The sequence below is a fragment of the Heterodontus francisci genome, chromosome 19 (assembly GCF_036365525.1).
Source record: "Heterodontus francisci isolate sHetFra1 chromosome 19, sHetFra1.hap1, whole genome shotgun sequence".
Taxonomy (NCBI): domain Eukaryota; kingdom Metazoa; phylum Chordata; class Chondrichthyes; order Heterodontiformes; family Heterodontidae; genus Heterodontus; species Heterodontus francisci.
In genome coordinates this window covers 52,417,976-52,436,868 of record NC_090389.1, presented here as the reverse complement: position 1 = coordinate 52,436,868, position 18,893 = coordinate 52,417,976, and the positions used below count along the sequence as shown (strand labels likewise).

General features: G+C 40.8%; 1 protein-coding gene across 11 annotated transcripts in view; it reads right to left on the bottom strand.

Annotated features, from left to right (window-relative positions):
- Positions 1 to 18,893, bottom strand: part of fhit (fragile histidine triad diadenosine triphosphatase) — a 1,297,392-nt gene that overhangs the window by 494,132 nt on the left and 784,367 nt on the right. The window lies entirely within an intron of this gene.

Sequence of the window (18,893 nt, the reverse complement as noted above, 5' to 3'; positions counted from 1 at the left end):
TCTAATCATTCATTTCATATGGATAAAAACAATTCAGATACAGCAACTGGAAAAACGAATATAGACAACACTCAAATCTCCAGGGAAAGGTGCTAACAAAGAATACTGTGTGAATCATTTAAAAGCAGTAGGAAAATGGCATGAAAAGAAATATGCACAAATGTGCAAATAGGCTCAGGTTTCAGAACTGAGCTCTGTCTTTACACTGTTAAAGAGGTTTTGCCTTATTTGTGGGTCTATGTGTTCCTGTTGTGTATTTTGCACCAAACATATCAAAAAAACCATCAGCCTAAATAGAATTTTTTTTAGTATTTCATATAATTCTAAACTGTTAAATGTTTGGATTTTTTAACAAAATTCCTTTGTTTGCTTCTTATACAGTTTCAAATCTCTTTTCCCCTTTCTTAGATCTCTCTCTGCACACATGCCATCCCCAAGAAAGGTGGCTGTCTCCAGCAGCATCATGCTGATGTGTGTGAGAGAACCTCATGAGAGTCTCCCTCTGATTTTCTCTGCTTCCTTTTCAAGCACCGATCACAGACCACCAATGCGGACACAGTTCAGAAGCCCGACTGTTATTAGAATCCAGTGTCTAATGAACAAGTTTAGTTGAAATATAGGAAATTATTTTTGTAGAGATAAGAAGGTATTATTCATGCCTTGATAGACAGATGGGAAGCAGCATAAAGCAAACCAATTTCCAACTGAACAAGGCATATGGGGTTAACAGCAGCTTGTTTTAGAGGATATACACTATATGTGAAATCTCTGTGATTTTCTGCAAATTCTAATCTCTTAACAGTAAAAACGATATCATAAAGTAATGCAATAGCAATTGTTATTTTTGAACATCATTCAGCAACACACTGAGATGCAGGAACATTCCCAAAATGACAAGGATCTCTGAAATTAAACAAAAATTAATTATTATTGTTATACGTCAAGGAATGAATTCAAAGGAACTAATCTAATCTCACATCAGAAGCCTCCATTAGTTTATAGTCCTCAAACTTGCTCACAGGTCTTTGTTATCTATATAGAAACCTTTATTTTAATGTTTACACTGTTCTGGTTTAAAAAGAAGGACGTGCTCAAATAAGGACTACCATATCAGATCTGCCTATGATGGAGTGCTCAAAAATGTTCCTTTCTGTTCAGTCTTCAGGGTATAGTACAATAGTAGTGCCAAGAAAGGAATACAACGTGAGAAAGCATGGGCAGCTAAATTAAGATAAGTTTCCTGAGGGATTCCTCACATTACCAAGGGAAAACTAACAGTTATGTATATTGATCCTTGCTGTTCCAAATTGAGTTTTTGTTTGCAGGAATCCATCTTATGGATAATAAGATGAAGCAGCTACTCACCAGTTATACTTTCAGGTGCTGAACACTATGAAAGGATTGACATTAGCTAGCATTAGACCAAACAACTGTAAAACAGTCACTTCATTTTGTTCAGAAAACAAACAAAAACTTATCTCAACTCTTTCAATACATTGTACCCTTTTCAGCTTTCAAGGCATCTGCTTGTTCATAATACGTTTACAACTCTTTACACTTGTATTTCTAATGTCATTTTAGAGCAATATAATACACATTAGATAGGTCCCACAGCAAAATAGTTCTTTTTATTTTTTTTAATCAAAAGTCAATGTGTGAGATGAGTTTGAACAATTATATCACAGTTCCCAGTGGGTCAGCATCCACAGTACTAAACAGCCCATCATTCAGCACACTGGCACTAAACCAACAAGCTTATGTAGAGGAAAGATGGTGAGCTTGAGGCTGAGCAAAGTTTAGACTCATGTGGACTGAAGTAGAAGGAGGTTTACTCTGCATCTGAAATCAGAACAGAAGGTACCAGAAATACTCAGCAGGTCTGGCAGCATCTGTGTCAAGAGAAACAGTGTTAACATTTTAGATCTGTGACCAGTCCATTGATATCTTCCTGCAGTCTCCAGGTTTCTTCTTCACTATCAATCACACTACCAAATTTTGTATCATCTGCAAACTTCGTAGCCATGCCCCCTACATTTAAATCTAAATCATCGATATATACCACAAAAAGCAAGGGACCGAGTAATATGCCCTGCAGAACCCCACTGGAAATAGCCCTCCAGTCACAAAAATACTTGTCAACCATTACCCTTTGCTTCCTGCCAATTTTGGTTCCAACTTGCCACTTTCTCTACCACCAAAATGCTCTCCTCTGATACCCCTTCCACTTGCCCAGCTTCATTTCCTAAAACTAAGTCCAGAACTGCCCCTTTTCTTGTTGGGTTTGATACGTTATGTGTAAAAAGGCTCTCCTGAATGCATTTTAAGAATTCTGCTCTATACCTTTATATATGCCCTCTATACTTTTTACACTGATTTTATCCCAGCTAATATTAGGGTAGTTGAAATTCCCTACTGTTACTGCCTCATTGTTTTTGCACTTCGCCTACTTATTTGCTTTTTATTTCCCTCTGACTGTTAGTGGGTCTATAGTATGCTCCCAATGTGATTGCCCCTTTTTGTTCCTCAGTTGAACCCATATGGCCCCATTTGATGATCCTTCTAGCATATCATCCCTTCTCACAGCTGTGATTATTTCTTTAACCAAAATTGCAAAACCCACTCTTTTTTTATCCCCCTCTCAATTCCATCTGAAAGCCTTGTAATCAGGAATGTTGAGCTCTCATTCCTGTCCTTCTTTACGCCATGTTTCAGTGATAGCTATATCATCATACTTCTGAGCATCTATCCGATAACAGTTGTCCACCCTAAATGTTAACTCAGTTTTTTCTTTATAAATGTGGATAGACCTGCTGTGTATTTCCAGCATTTTCTGTTAACTTACATTACAAAACAATGTTGGCATAGTTCCCCTCTTTTGAGAAGACAGGCACAAATTATTCATTAGGAACCATGCCCAAGTCTTTCACTTCCACACACAAGTCTCGATTTGGCCCTACTCTTTTCTTAGTTATCCTCCTGCTCTTTGTGTATTTATAAAACATCTTTGGACTTCCCTTGATTTTACTTACCAATATTTTTTCATGCCCTCCCTCTCTCTGCTTTCCTAATTTCATTTTTAATTTCACCCCTGCACCTTCAATACTCCTCTAGGCTTTCTGCAATATTGAGCTCTCGGTATCTGACGTAAGCTTCCCTTTTTTGCATTATCCTATATGTATTCTCTTTGACATCCAGGGGATCTAGATTTGGGAGTCCGACTCTTTTTCTTTGTGGGAACATATTTGTTCTGAACCCTCACTATCTTCTGGAATATATCCAACTGCTCTAACACTGATTTACCTTCAAATAGCTCTTTCCAGTTCACTTTTGCCAAATCACATCTTAGCTACCCTTCTCTTGTCAATACCTTTGCTGCTGCGGGGCTTCCATGATCAGGCCTCTTCATAAGGACAAGTTGTAGCAAACAACCACAAACTTTGAGACCCCAGCCAGAGTATAATTTAGGATGATCCCAGATCAATCCAGACACCAAAGGCACACCTTAACATACTATTGGTTTGTTTAGTTGTTACCTTGATGCATAAATGCTTCACATTATACCAGTGACCACATTATGCTGTGGAATCACGAGTCATTGGCGCAAATCATTGTCTGGATCTTCCAGGCCTCAACCCAAGTCTTGTCTTTCTGGATCAAAGAGCACTGGAACAGTGGACTACCTGAAAATGGAAGTATCAAGGCAGCACCCAGTGAAGTAAACAATTACTTGCACAATGTGGTGCAACAGGCCACAAGCAAGTGCAAAGCATGCTGCTGTTAATGTAGGTTGTAGTATTGAGCACAGTCCCACATATGGCTGCACGGCTGCAATTTATGCAATCTGAGAATCCTGCCACTGTAAGATTGCAGTGCCCTGTAACACTGTTGTTAATGTGACTGAGATTACATTGTTCAGAAACAATACTCAATTCAGATGTGCATAACTGAGTGGCAAATGTTGCTGATGCCCCCCTGAAATGATTGTAGCGTTAAAAGTTCAGGGAGACTGTGATCTAAATAGCCACTGGTGGTCTGGTGCTTTTGATGAAGTTGGGCTGTAGGCTGTGGCATAACTCAGTAACAGGTCTTATTGTAAAGTGAAGCCTCCACAGGCAGTGCTACTCTGGCAGTTGTCTGGATATTGTGGTTTTGGGGCATTATTGGATGGGTACTAAGTGCATCCAATACTGCCTGACAGTCCTGGGATCCCTCCAGTACTCTTCTTCTAAAAGGCAAAGATACAGAGGAATTGCAACTTACTGTGCCCTTCTGAAAAATTCTTGCTTCCCTCTCCTTGAACTGTACAAAATCACTGCCAGAATATATATATATATATAAAGGCCAAACAGTATTGAAGATACATGAACATGTATTTTGTCTTAGTCTCTTAAATCTGCAATTAAAAGAAAATAATAACAACGATGGTCTGTTTCAGAACATCCACACCCATGGATTGATAAATTATTTTACTCATGTTTGAAACTCTCAAAATGTGAAATTTCATATTCTGTCTTCCTATTGCCTCATAAACCCTTCTTTGTAACTAGGTTTCTGCCAATCAAAATTAAATTTTTTTCTGAAGTGGCTTTCACGTCCAGATGAGGATGGGACAGTCACCATGGAGGCACAGAATAAAGGTAAGATCTTATGTTTTTAAAAGAGAACACCGTTAAAAAGTAAAATATAAAATAAAATTAGAATTAAAATTGCAGAGATATTAGGGAATTGAGACAGAATAAAACAAAAAGAAACGACTAGAAAAGTAGTATTGGAAATGTTTCATCTAGAGTGCTTTAAAATCTGTTTCTTCCTAGTATAATATACCAGAACAGTTGTATTATTACTGTATTATTGGGAAAATGTTTAGCCTTATAGAACTTGAGCTGAAACCTTTGAAAGGTCCAGGGAGTACAGAACTCCACGGAGTTGCTGCTGGTCTAAAGGTTACGAAATCTTCATTTTGTAACAACATAAGACATTTGGGATGGAGTTACAGTCTGTAACACAGTCTTGGGGCACATCATATCACCAGTCATTGCTCCTTCAAGCAATAACTAAGGTTCTTTAAAGACCTCAATTACATCAGCATCTTGTAACTCCCTCCTGCCTATCAAAACTTCTTTACCTGAGGCAATTGTGCATGCACAAGAATCCTGAATAAAATGAAGTCTAATTGTCATCTTCTTTCGTTTAGGGTCAGAAATACAGTTCTCAAACGTTCAAAGCACTGAAAAAATATCTAAAGGAACACCAGAGTAATCATCAAATCTTCAGCTACTGCACAATCTGTGATCTAATCTGCATATATAAGGAGCCTAGTCTCCTGAGAAATCTATTATCCCTAAAAACTTCAGATAGGTCCATGTTAATTTACAGCAATGTGGTATTTCATTACAGGTTCAATTGTGATACATCTCTTGTATACTGTGACCGACAAGTCATTTTGTCAGAATTTATCTTCACAAATGAACAAGTTTAGAGAAATGGAGCATAGCATTCACAACCTTTGCCATGGTTCGATTGCTAAGGCTGCTACTGGACATTCTAAGATTTTGAAATAGATGACTAAATTAGAAAACTACTTTATAAATGAATATCATTTGAATCATTTATTATATATTAGATTTACCTGAGATACATCAACCATTGGTGAATAAGGCACAAGGTGCGCATAAGGAAGTTCTAATCAGAATAATAACTTCAGATCATTATTATTTTTATGAAACACAAATGTCTCCTGTAAAATAATATTTTAATACTGGTTTACTACTTTAAAGAAACAAACGAGAACTGGAGGAAGAGGCTGTGTTGAAGAGAGAACACATAATAGTCCTGAAAGTGCTGAGCTCCACAATGACCCGATTTCAATATTTCAGCCATTTAGAGGGGTTCTGGGTCAAATTTTAAAGGGCTATATTATTCTGATGAATAAATATACCACCTGATTTTGGCTAATCACTTTCATATCTTGGACTGTATTTATGCAGGAAGACTTCCAGTTTTATGCCATGGCAAATGATTTCAAGCGGGACCACTGTCTAATTCAAATCCAACCTTTTAAAATTGAGTTTAGCCACCATTTGAAATAGCAGCAATTCTATTTGTCGTAGCTACTACTTCTCTGGAATCCACTGTATTTACACTGCAAGGCAGATTCCAGAGTAGCAACAGGTATGCATAGGATTACACAGAATTTACAGTGCAGAAACAGGCCATTCAGCCAAATTGATCTATGCAGGCATTCATGCTCCATATGAGCCTCTTTCCACCGCTCTTCATCTAACCGATATGCTTCGATTCCTTTCTTCCTCATACGCTTATTCAGTTTCCCTTTAAATGCATCTGTGCTACTTGCCTCAACTATTCCTTGTGGTAGCGAGTTCTACATTCTAACCACTCTCTGGATAAAGAGATTGCTCCTGAATTCCCAATTGGATTTATTGGTAACTATCTTACATTTATGGCTCATAGTTTTGGTCTTCCCACAAGTAGAAACATCTTCTCTATGTCTACCTGATCAAACCCCCCCTTCATAATTTTAAAGACCTCTGTTAGATGACTTCGAGGAAAGAGCCCCAGCCTGTCATCTGCACAGATGCATGCTTGTGTGCGTGAAGCTGTTTACAAGTTGCAGTTTTTAATTTCTGGAAGATCTTGCAGATTGGATAGAGATGGGCAGGTTACTATAGACGCGACTGTATTGCTGATATGCATGGATGGGCTGTCTACAAAACAAGGCCAGAAAACAGAATATATTCTAGTAAAATGAAATCTACATTTTGCTCTCATTCTGCCTCAAGGAACCACTAGCAACAGCAATGCTTAGGTAAACATAGCATGAATTTGGATACAGAATGCTGTGACATTAGCAAAGACTGTTTGCTAAATATTCATATATTTTCTGAAGTCTTTTTTAAATGTTGTTCTTTTGTTAAGCACATCATCCAAGTTGCGTGGGATCTCTATCAGCCAAACATTAGAAAGCCCCAGATTTCTATTAGAAAATATTTTGGAAAATAACTAATCACAAATATTCTGACGTCCCAACCGAACCCACAGGCTAGGATTTTAACCTGCTCTTTTGAGCAGGTGAGAAGGGCACCAGTTGAAAACTGATGAGATTCTTGTTTAAATTTGCAGATTGAGCTCTGAAATCATCATCTGGCCCCGAATGCTATTTCAACCATGGACGTGAGCAGGAAAACAGTTATGATTTTCCCTCCAAGACAACCCAGCAGCAAGAGAATTCTGGAATTCTGAGCTGGTAAATGCTTTTTTTTAAAACTTCCATTGTGGGGCCAGAAAAAGAAAAACTTCTATCCTTATGGCATTCCAGGACATCCCAAAGCACTTTCCAGCCAATGTAGTATGTTTGAAATGTAGTCACTGTTGTATGGTAGGAAATGCAACAGTCAATTTGTGCACAGTAAGGTCCCATAAACAGCAAAGAAATGGATGAACAAATAATCTGTTTTAGGTTTTGATTGAGGGATAAATGTTGGCCAAGACACCAGGACAAGTCCTCTGCACTTCTTTTAATAGTCCCGGAGGAACTTCTACATCCACTTGAGAGGGCAGACAGAGCCTCGGTTTAACGTTTCCTCAGAAAGACAGCACCTCTGACAATGCAGCACTCCCTCAGTACTGCACTGAAGCATCAGCCTAGATTATGTGTTCAAGTATCTGCAGTGGAACTTGAACTACAACTTTCTGACTCAGAGGCGATAGTGCTACACTGAGCCGAGGCTGACACTTGAGCAGGAATGTTCCCCATCCCAAACCACGGAATGTTTAGGCCTTCCCTGCCATAGGCTGCTCCCCAGTTGATGTACCTAAGTGGTTAGGGTCTGCTCTTTCATGCGCTGCTGATCGCCTACTGCCGCCTGACATTGTGTTTTTGCCCATCAGCCAGCTGCTGCTTTCCAATGATCAGCAGCAAATAAACAACGCCTGGCAGTTAAAATGTCCTCGACCTCATGTTTTCAAGGTCAGGTCGGTTTGCTGCCCACTTGGGTCCTCACTCACCCAATTCCAACATTGTGTTAAAATTGGGCCTCATATCTTTGAGTTTTTGGAACTTCAGATTTGTTTTATAACTTCTATTCTCTCTTCGTATATTCATGTAATCAGGTCATGGTGATGAAATATAACAGTCTTCTTCACATGTTCTGGTCAGGTATGGCAACTGGTCATGTTGCTTTACTGCATAATTGTTCAACCTTTTTGCGTGGAGGACCACATTACAATTTTTGTCTTACATGGGGGGCCGATAAGACTATTTCAGAAAGATAAAGGCATTAAAAATTATCTTGCTGTTAATCAAAACAGCAACAAATGTATATTTTTGTGAAGAAGCTTTGAATGAGAAGACTTACTTTATTGACTTACTTTCTCTTCACTATGTTGGACACTGATTTAGTGAGGAACCTGGCATTTATTTGCTTGCACAAGAAGTCAATGCTTTCCCGCACACTTGTTATAGTGGTGTGGTGTATTCTGGATAGATGTCATTCCGTCAGGAGTGATCTTGTTCACTCTCTCTCCGCCCCTCTCTCTCTCTGCCCCCCTCTCTCTGCCCCCACTCTCTCTCTCTGTTTGTCTCCCTTTCTCTCTCTCTTTGCCCCCCTCTCTCTCTCTCTGTGACACCCCTCTTACTCTTTCTCTCTCTCTGGCAGTTGCAGAGAGCAGGTATGCTCAGCAGATAGCAGACCAGCTTTTTAAAAATCTCAAGCCAGTTTCATACCTGACAGGTCCTGACATCGGGAACAGCTGTTTCCCAACCTCGGACAGTATTGGGGTTTTCTGGAGGGCTTTTAAAAAACCCCGAGTCTGTCTCAAGCTGGGAAACGGCAGTTCCCATTGTCATCAGCTGTCAGCTGTGAAACTGACAGCAATCTTTTTTAACAGCTGGTCTTCAAGAAGAAGCCGGTGGAAAATTTCTCATCTCCAATGACAGAGCACTGGTGAGGATGAAGAACAGCCCCAGTACAGTTTACACCTGCAGCTGGATGGAAAGTTTTGGCAGACCGGATCTTGGCCCGCAGGCCGCAGGTTGGACAGCCCTGCTTTAAAACTTATGCTGGCCAGCTTTGAGTCATCAGACTTCCTGATTTGGAAATCAGGTGGCCAAGGAGCTTCAGCAATTCTCAGTAAAACGTGCGCATTGTAACTCACAAAATGGAAAGAAAATGGCAAAGCAGTCTCGTTTCCTCCTGGCCCACACTACATCCTATTAGCCTCAAAGTACATGAAGAAAAGATAACTGGTAGGAGGACTGAGGGAAGTTAGATGGGTTTGGTTGACTTTGACTGTAACCATTGTAAGAATCTTATTAAACTCAAAATTCAAACTTGCCATTTTGTTTGTAATACCTCAAAAAGTTTTCTCCATTCGGATGAGGTATCTCGGTTGCCATCAATTTCAGTTACACATTGGATGAGATGTAAATGGTAATTCCCTTGTCCATTGCAGGGCTCATTAAAAATGAATCTATTAAGCAAAAGGGAATTGGGAGGGGTAATCTCAGTTTAAAGACCAAATTGAACTTCTGTTATTGAGTGTATTTCACCAGCTCTTTTGGTCAGGATTTGAGTGAAGAGCAGAAACATTGGCAGGACCATTGGTGCACTTTGCAGAAGTACACCTTTCATCAATCAATTACAGAACAGCTCTGACTGCAGCAGCACAGAAGCTTGTAAAGCAGATTTGTTCCTGTTTTTTCAGCTGAAAGATGAAGGGCACAAACAGGTGAAAGCAACAACATACTTAAAAAAGGAGGGAAAATTGGGTAAATTATAATAGTTAACATACATAAAAAGGAGGGAAAATTGGGTAAATAATAGAAGTTAAAAAAAGAGAACTGATGTAAGTACAGCGGTTGTAACAGAAAGCAATACATTTTCATTTCGATTGATTTCAATCTGGACCTTTGAAAGCTCCTGAAATGAGAAATATGAACTATAAATAAAAGGCTGTTAAAAATCCTGGCACTGACTTTCTTCTATAGCCCGCAGAGCAGAAGCAGATCTTCTAATGAGCAACTGACTGACATCGGCATAGTGGTGGTTTTGATAATACAAGGTTGTGTAAAGATCAAACACAGTGACTATTGTGCAGTATGAGTATATTATCACTACAGGTGAAACAGCCCACCCTACTGTGAATGCTGCTGGCCATATGAAGGAGGAATAATTGTAGGGCAGAACCTAGTAAATCTGTTGCTTCCATTTAAATTATACTGCTTCACAGCAATCCAGGTTTAAGTACTTCATTTTGAGGAAACAAGCAGTTATTTTTTTTTCTATCAAAGTCATAGGGTCTAATGGGAATAAAACTCCTTTATGATACAAGTTCAGTGAATGACACATACTGTAATTGCTTGCTCAAACGAGTAAAATGAAATCCTTTGAAAAAGCAAGGATCCATTAAGTATTAAAATTGCTCTTAAGAGCAGATCACCCTGTATTATCCTTGCTTCTTGAAAGTTCTTATGAATTTCCAACACAAAGAGAATGTATGTTAACCCTTCAATGGCTGTAGTGCTACACATGTTTAGACTTTCTAAAGTGCTTTGTTGAAGTTCAGTCACATTTTGTACATGGACCAATGTGCTTGTTTTTTCTGAGAGCTTCAAGTGACTTTTGATGAACAATGCCTAACCAGAGACACAATGTTTTTCCCAAATTCCTATCTGTTTTCTGGAACAACTTACACAATGCCAATTTAGTTTAAAAAAACGAGTGACAGTGCAACAGAGGTTATTCTATTGTGTCCTTCTAGTAACAACCACATTCACTTTGTACAAAGTCTTAAAATAGATCTTTGCAATCAGAAAACATACTATACTTTAATCACTTTTGTAAACTTGGAAAGAGGAACAATAGTTCACTTTCAAAGCCTTCAAATGCTGCCAATATCTGTGCAGTTTTATAGACATGTACTTCTACCGACCAGTCATCTCATTTAAACTGGTTAAAACATATACATGCTATTTCAGAACCATAAGAGAGCTCTTCAAAATGCTTACAATCTGGCTTATCACTCTTGTTTTCCAAAGCTGCTCAAAGCAATAGAATATGTGGCTTACCAAAAAGAGACATTGAACAAGCCGGTAAGCATCTATTGCATGTAAAAACATACAGAAATTACATCTCAAGGAATGATGCTTTACAAAAACAAAATCACCATTGGTTCAAGTCTCAAAGCTTATTTTCAATTGTTGGATTCATGGCTGCTTTGCTGACTGAGGCCATTGAAGTGAATGGAAACATTAATATGTGTGACAGATAACCACTGGCAGTGGGGAAACTGACAGAGGAACAAGGTTAGTATCCTGTCGCAGTGACTAACTAACTGATGCTGAATCCCAGATGGCACCAGATGCATCAAATAAAACTAGCTAAGTACCCACTCTACAGTGGCTGTCGTCCCTTACTACTGTCCAAAGTGCTCTTTGTGCCCTGAGCAAGTAGGTGGGAGCTCAGAATTTACAAACACCATTACTGGGTTAAGCATCTTTGCGAGCCAGCTATACTGATAGTTTTTTTTCTAAACCACTGATGCATTGTCTAGATTGAAAATACTACACAGTGCGAAGTCAACTGCACAGTTTACATAAAAAGATGTGCTTTCATTAAACATTCTACTCAAAGAATATGCTTTTCCTTTCCTGGAATAGTATTAGAATGTGATACTCGCTACCACGGAAGTGGTTGAGGCAAATAACAACAACTTTTATTTATACAGCATCTTTAATGTAACAAAACATGCCAAGGTGCTTCACAGGAGCATTATAAAGCAAAATTTGACACCGAGCCACATAAGGCAATAATAGGGCAGATGGCCAAAAACTTTTTCAAAGAGGTAGGTTTGAAGGAATGTCTAAAGGAGGAAAGAAAGGTAGAGAGACAGAGAGGTTTAGGGAGGGAATTCCAGAGCTTTGGGTCTAGGCAGCGGAAGGCATGGCCACCAGTGGTGGCTCAATTAATATCAGGGATGCTCAAGAGGCCAGAATTAGATGAGCGCAGATATCTAGGAGGGTTGTGGCACTGGAGGAGATAACAGAGATAGGGACAGTGGAGGTCATGGACAGATTTGAAAATAGGATGAGGATTGTAAAATCGAGGTATTGCTTGACCGGGAGCCAATGTAGGCCAGTGAGCACAGGGGTGATGGGTGAACGAGACTTGTATGAGTAAAGACACAGGCAACAGAGTTTTGGATGACTTCAATTTTATCGAGGGTAGAATGTGGGAGGCCAGCCAGGAGTGTACAGGAATTGTCAAGTCTAGACTTAACAAAGGCATAGATGAGGGTTTTGGCAGCAGATGAGCTGAGGCAAGGGCAGAGTCGGGTGATGTTACCGAGATGGAAATAGGTAGTTTTAGTGATGGCACGGGTATGTAGTCGGAAGCTCATCTTGGGGTCAAATATGACACCCAGGTTGAGAACTGTCTGGTTCAGCCTCAGACAGTTGCCATGAAGAGGGATCGAGTAGGTAACTAGGGAACGGAATTTGTGGCTGGGACTGAAGACAATGGCTTCAGTCTTCCCAATATTTAATTCTGCTCATCGAGTACTGAATGTCAGAAAAACAGTCTGATAATTTAGCAAAAGTGGAGCGGTTGAAAGAGGTGGTGGTAAGGTAGAAAAGGGTGTCCTCAGCATGCATATTTTTGGATGATGTCCCCAAGGGGCAGCATGTAGATAAGGAATAGGACAGGTCCAAGAGAAGGTTCTCGAGGGACACCCAAGGTAACATTGTGGGAGAGGGAAGAGAAGCCATTGCAATTGATACTGGCTACGATTAGATAGACAAAAAAGGAGCCAGGTGTGTGAGGTTCCAACTAACTGTGAGACAGTGCAGAGGCGTTGGAAGAGGATGATGTGGTCAATTGTGTCAAAGGAGGGGTAATTTACCTTTGTCACAGTCACATATGATACTGAATGATAAGCTTGGAGAGGGCATGAAGGGAAATAGGAGAATAACTAGAGAAAGATACGAGTTCAGGGCTTGGGCAGGGGAAATCTTTACAGGAAGTTTGGCCCAGTGGGTTATGGAACGGAGGGAAGTGGCAGAGGCAGCTGATTGGACAATCTTAGTGACAAAGAAGTCAGGAATTCCTCACACTGATGGTTGAAGCTGAGACTGGAGCTTGGCTGGAGCAAATAGCTTGGATGCTTTCAAAAGGAAACTAAATGAGTACATGAGAGAAAAGGGAATACAAAGATATGCTGAAAGGCTGCAAAGAGGTAGGTGGAATGGGAGGAGACACGAGTGGAGCATAAACTAGGATAGACTAACTGGGCCGAATGACCTGTTTCTGTGCTGTATATTTTATGTGATTCTATAGTTAGCTGATGAAAACTGATAGCTAGTTTTAGTGTTCAACCACATGACTGTTTTAAGGGCATAAATATCTATTATTATAGAATCAAATAGCAAATAATTCAGCTACCTCAAGCAACACAGCTGATGCCTGATCCTCAAAATATGGATGCATTTCAAAATGCACACACTTATTCAGTGCCTCTGGCAATGTTTCAGGTAACAAAACAATTTTTGTGCAAATGTCACAAACTCAAGACAGCAACTCAATAATAACCTAGATTCTCTTCCAAAAGAAATCATGAATCAATGCTACTATACTCATGCAACTTGCTAATGACTGTAGCCTTATAGGGTCCTTTTCAACAGGCCCTTGATGCCAGTTTTTAAAGTATAAAAGAGTTTCTACCATTTTTGTGTAGGTTTTAGTTGTGGCTCAGCGGTAGCCCTCTCATCTCTGAGTTAGGTTAGTGGGTTCAAGGCCCACTCCAGAGGTAAGCACATAATCTAGGCTGACATTTAAGTGCAGTACGAAAGGAGTACAGTCTTTTGAATGAGATGTTGAACTGAATGTTCCCTCTGACCTTTTAGGAGGATTTAAAAGATCCCATAGCACTTTTTGAAGAGTGTGAGAGTTCTCCCAGTGTCCTGACCAACATTTACCCCTAAACCAGTATCAACAATAGCAACAACTTGTATCAATATTAATATATTAATATGCAAAGGCACTTCACAGTGGCATTATAAAACAAAATATGACTCAGCCACATAAGGCAATATTAGGGCAGATGACCAAAACCTTGGTCAAAGAGGTAGGTTTTAAGGAGCGCCTTAAAGGAGGAAAGCAAGCTAGAAAGGCGGAGAGGTGCAGGGAGGGAATTCCAGAGCTTAGGTCACCAATGGTGGAGCAACTAAAATCGGTTGTGCTCAAGAGGCTAGAATTAGAGTAGTACAGATATCTCAGAGGGTTGTATCACTGGTGGAGATTACAGAGATAGAGAGGTGCCAGGCCATGCAGGAATTTGAAAACAAGGATGAGAATTTTAAAATCAAAATGTTGCTTAACCAGGAGTCAGTGTAGGCTGGCAAGCACAGGGTGATGGGTGAACAGGAATTGGTGCAAGAAAGGACAGGGGCAGCAGATTTTTGGATGACTTCAAGTTTATGGAAGGTACAATGTGGTAGACTGGCAAGGAATGCATTACAATAGCCAAGTCTGGAGGTAACAAAGGCACGGATTAAGGTTTCAGCAGCAGATGAGCTGCGGAAGGGTCGGAGTCAGGTGGTGTTACAGAGATGGAAACAGGTGGTCTTAGTGATGGACATCTGGTTGAAAGTTCATCTTGGCGTGAAATATGACACTGAGGTTGTGAATAGTGTGGTTCAACCTCAGATAGTTGCCAGGGAGAGGGATGCAGTAGGTAGCTAGGGAGCAGAGTTTGTAGTGGGTACCGATGACAATGGCTTTGGTCTTTCCAATATTCAATTGGAGGAAATTTCTGCTCATCCAGCACTGGTTGTCAGACAAGCAGTCTGACAATTTAGAGACAGTGGAGGTGTCGTGAGAGATGGTGGTGAGATAGAGCTGTGTGTAGTCAGTGCACATGTGAAAACTGATATGTTTTCAGGCAATGTGATGGAGGAGCAGCATGTAGATGAGTAATAGGATTGGGCCAAGGATAGATCCTAGGGATACACCAGAGGTAATTGTGCAGGAATGGGAAGAGAAGTCATTGATGGCAATTCTCTGGCTATGATTAGATAGATAAGACTGGAATCAGGCGAGGGGAGACCCACCCAGCTGGACGAAGGTGGAGAGGCTTTAGAGGGGGATGGTGTGATCAATTGCATCAAAGGCTGCAGACAGGTCGAGAAGGATGAGGAGGGATAGTCTGGCTTTGTCACAGACACACAGGATGTCATTTGTGACTTTGATAAGAGCCATTTTGGTACTGTGGCAGGGGCGAAACTTGATAGGAAGGATTCAAACATGGAATTCTGGGAAAGATGGGCATGAAGGAGGTGACAACACATTCAAGGACTTTGGAGAGGAAAGGGAGGTTGGAGATGGGGTCGGAGTTTGCAAGAACGGTGGAGTCAAGGGTTTTTTTGAGCAGTGGGGTGATGATGGTCAGCGGCGCTTGAGATGGCTTGGCCATGTGAGCCGCATGGAAGATGGTTTGATCCCCAAAGACACATTGTACAGCGAGCTTGCCACTGGTATCAGACCCACCAGCCGTCCATGTCTCCGCTTTAAAGACGTCTGCAAACGTGACATGAAGTCCTGTGACATTGATCACAAGTCGTGGGAGTCAGTTGCCAGCGATTGCCAGAGCTGGCGGGCAGCCATAAAGGCGGGGCTAAAGTGTGGCGAGTCGAAGAGACTTAGTAGTTGGCAGGAAAAAAGGCAGAAGCGCAAGGAGAGAGCCAACTGTGTAACAGCCCCGACAAACACATTTTTCTGCAGCACCTGTGGAAGAGTCTGTCACTCTAGAATTGGCCTTTATAGCCACTCCAGGCGCTGCTCCACAAACCACTGACCACCTCCAGGCGCTTACCCATTGTCTTTCGAGACAAGGAGGCCAAAGAAGAGAAGAAGGGTGATGATGGCAGATTTGAAGTAGAGAGGGACAGAACCTGAGGGGAGAGAATCCTGTGTGCCTGCAACAAAGGCAGACTATCCCTCCTTATCCTTCTCGACCTGTCTGCAGCCTTTGATGCAATTGATCACACCATCCCCCTCTAATGCCTCTCCACCATCGTCCAGCTGGGTGGGACTCCCCTTACCTGATTCCATTCTTATCTATCTAATCATACCCAGAGAATTGCCATTGATGACTTCTCTTCCCATCCCTGCACAATTATTTGTGGTGTACCCCTAGGGATCTATCCTTGGCCCAATCTTATTTCTCACCTCATTTTGCAATGTCAGCTAACATGGGAGCCAGGAAGGGTAGTTGGGTGACCAGTAGTTTAGTGGGAATAGGATTGAAAATAAAAGACTTGCATTTATAAAGTGACTTTCATGACAACTGGACGTCTTAAAGTGCTTTACAGTCAATGAAGTCCTTTTGAAGTGTAGTCATTGTTTAATGTAGGAAGCATAGGAGGTGAGTCTCATGGGTAGGATGAACTCGGAGAGTTCATGAGGGGAGATAGGAGAGAAAATAGAGGAAGATACTATTTCAGGGCTAGGGCAGGGGGGAGCTTTAGAGCAAGTTTGGCCCAGTGGATTAGGGGAGAGGAGGAAAGTGGTAGAGGCAGCTGATTGGATGGCCTCAATCATGGTGACAAAGAAATCCATGAGCTTCTCGCACTTGTTGTTGGGGGTGAGGGTGGAGGAGACAGAGGAGAGGGGTGCAAGATGACAGTTTGCAGTAGAGAAAAGAAGCAGGGGGTTATCTTTGAATTCCAGGATAATTCTAGAATATTAAGCAGTTTTCACAGATGACAGCAGGAATGCAATAGTGCTTTACATGTTCAGCCAGATCTGGTGGTGAATGGCTAAACCAGTTGTCTGCCATATCTGTTTAAACCTGTATCCCTTGGATTTAAGGAAGCAGAGATGAGGGCCCTACAGGGGCCAGGGCGAGAGAAAGTAATGGTTTTAATTGGGACTCGGACATTGAAGGTGGAGGTGAAGGTGTGGTTGAGCAGATCAGGAGATGCAGAAATGGTGAACAGAGGGCCAAAAGGCAGACAGTTGGGTTTGTGTGAGTGCAATTGTAGCTGAATTGGGGAAAATCTTTTCCAGGGATGATACAGAAGGAAGTAGTGTTTGGAGCGGGAACTGGGATGTGGGTGGTGAGTGATACATGGAAGTGATCAGAAATGACCCTGTCTGTGATTGATACGATGGGACTAGCAAGACCATGTGAGGTGGCAAGGTCAAGCAGGTGGCCATGAACATGGGTTGGGTAGTTTACATGCAAGGTGAGACTAAGGAACAAAAGGAGGATGGCGAACTCAGAGGAGAGAGGACATAATGAATTAAGATGGAGGTTGAAATCACTTAGAATGAAAAGTCGCCCGATGCAGAGGCTAAGGGAGGAAATCAGTGAAGATAGCTCATGAGAAAATTGGCATGGTACTTTGGCGAGCAGCAGAGACAGAGGATTTGAAATGAGAGGTGAGAGGGGTGGAACAAGGTGAAATGCTCAAAGGAGGAGAAAGTGCCAGAGGAGAATTAAAACAGATTATCTCCTCATTTATCTCACTGCTGTTTGTGTGACTTTGCTCTGTGCAAATAGCTGCCTTTGCCCTACACTACAACAGTGACTACATTTCAAAGCACATTTCATTGGCTGTACTATGTCATTGGCTGTACAGCACTTTGGGATGTCCTGAGGTTGTGAAAGGCACTCTATAAATGCAATTTATTTCTTTCTACTTGACAAATTCTTATAAAATGTCTTAATTTATCACAATTATTTTGCATTAATATTAAAACTGAGAGCGTATATTCAAACTGTAATACCACTGGAAACTAATTTTATCAACGAAATACAAACATACAGCATCCATCCCGGTAAGACCATAAGATAAAGAATCCAGATGGCCTACTACATCTATCATAATAGTGCACAGCCAAATTGATATAAAGATCATAGTTTCATCCAAAAGGATGTCTTTACAAAGGCTTTACAGGAGAACAATAATTAGTGCTTATGTTGCTTTGCTTGTGCAAACTAGATTCAATATTTTGTATCGATGTAGAACAGATTTGTGCTCCAGGCAGGCCTCACAGTGGAACTTGCAATGGCAAGTGATTTCAATTCTTCTAAAATGCTTAAGCAACTTCTGTTAAAGGTAATGGGTATAGAATGCTCCCTTTCTAAATGTCAGGAGGTTTTCTCAACAAAGAAATTATTCCACTGGCCCTGCAGCTGCTACCTCTGTCAAGGGGACATCATGTAGCTCAAAACTGCAAACACTTCATTAAAAAGAAAAGAATACATCAGAAATTCACCACAGAATTAATCCTAATTCTTTTAACCAACTACTTTAAGCACATCAGAGCAGTAAACCTAGTTAACAACATGCATTTTACTGTCAAACTACAGTTACGATAATCCTGCCACATGGAAATTTTTGACAAGTAATAAACTATAATTAGCAACAAAGTATTTCTTCCAGATATGATCTAAGCCAGAAATATCAAAGCCAGGAAGAATGGCTCCCTAGTGTCTTTCAAACGCTCAGCCAATTCGCTTACTTTCTGTTTACTTTGCCAGTTTTAGTTACTAAGGCTTTCATAATCAAATCACTTTCTTTTAATGTCTAAAGTTGATGAGCCCCATCGTAGACAGGAAAACATTTCTGTGCAGTAGAAAACCAATTGCAGCCAAATATACTTAAGGCAAAAAGTTAAAAGAGATGAACAAAATACTCACTTTTCAGTTCTCTGAAAAACATTCTGAGATGCGTTGAACTCACAATCCTCTATAACCATTATTACAAATCTGTTATTGGCTGATTGCCTTTAAGACCTTAGTATGCTCATGAGCTAAGTGCCAGGACATAGTCACGTGACTTAAACCCAGAGTCACTCTGCTGGTGTAACACC